Source organism: Galeopterus variegatus, unplaced genomic scaffold, assembly GCF_000696425.1.
Source record: "Galeopterus variegatus unplaced genomic scaffold, G_variegatus-3.0.2 Scaffold180, whole genome shotgun sequence".
NCBI classification, from domain to species: domain Eukaryota; kingdom Metazoa; phylum Chordata; class Mammalia; order Dermoptera; family Cynocephalidae; genus Galeopterus; species Galeopterus variegatus.
The window spans coordinates 589,924-590,986 of NW_007726291.1; the positions used below are offsets into that span (position 1 = coordinate 589,924).

General features: G+C 37.3%; 1 pseudogene; it reads right to left on the reverse strand.

Moving 5' to 3' along the window:
- Positions 1–640: 640 nt before the first annotated feature.
- LOC103582518 overlaps positions 641–1,063 on the reverse strand; it is a 9,874-nt pseudogene continuing 9,451 nt past the window's right edge.

A 1,063-nucleotide genomic window follows, 5' to 3' on the forward strand; every position in this document is an offset into this window, starting at 1 on the left:
ATCAAATTTCTGAGAAGCAGTGATAAAGAGAATATGTTAAATGCTGCACCCAAAAGTCATTATATAAAAAGGAACAAAGAAGAAAATGATTACAGACTTCCTATCAGAAGCCATGCAAGCCAGAAGATAGTGACTTTTTTCTTTTTACTTAATTAGGCATGTAGTCCATTTTTATTGTAGAAAGAAAAGTTTATATGAGTAAAAAGATCATTTCACTTTGTCCCACCATTCATAGGTAACCAATACACACTTACCGTGTATCTTTCCAGATTTCTTTATTTACATTTCTCTCTTTATACGCCTATACATACACAAATATTTTTACAAAAATATGGTCATACCATGAATACCATCTATAATGGTATCTTGGTGTCAATTTATATCTGTATCTCATTTGTGTCCATAGTGGTGTGAATCATTAAGACTGTGTAGACTTCCACCGTGGATATACCAAAGTTTATTTAATTCCCTGTTATGAGACATTTTTGTTTTACTAATGTTTAGACATTGTAAATAATGCCTCAAGAAACATCTTTGTACCTCTATCTCTGGTACAATTATTTCTTTAGGAAAAAGTCCTAGAATTAGAAATTGCAAGGTATAAGATATTAGCAACATTATTTAAGGCTTTTCAGTGTCTTTAAGGTGTATCTGTTACATCCTGCTTCCATACAAATTCTTCTAAACAGCCAGTGCCCAAGCTATAGCTCTCAGCACAGATGAAGACAGTCAGGAAGCCCCAGTCAACACTTCTGCCCAGTCTGTCAGCCCTTAGGTAGTATATTAGTCCATTTGTGTTGCTATAACAGAAATACCTGAGACTGGGTAATGTATAATGAACAGAGGTTTATTTGGCTTATGATTCTGGGACAGCTGCATCTTGTGCGGGCCTCAGATTGCTTCTACTCATGGTGGAAAGCAGCAGGCAGCTGGTGGGTACAAGCAGATCGCATGGAGGAAGCAAGAGAGAGAGAAAGAGAGAGAGAGAGGAGGTGCCAGGGTCTTTTTAAGCAACAAGCTCTGGCGGGAACTAATAGAGCGAGAACTCACTCATTACTCCCCA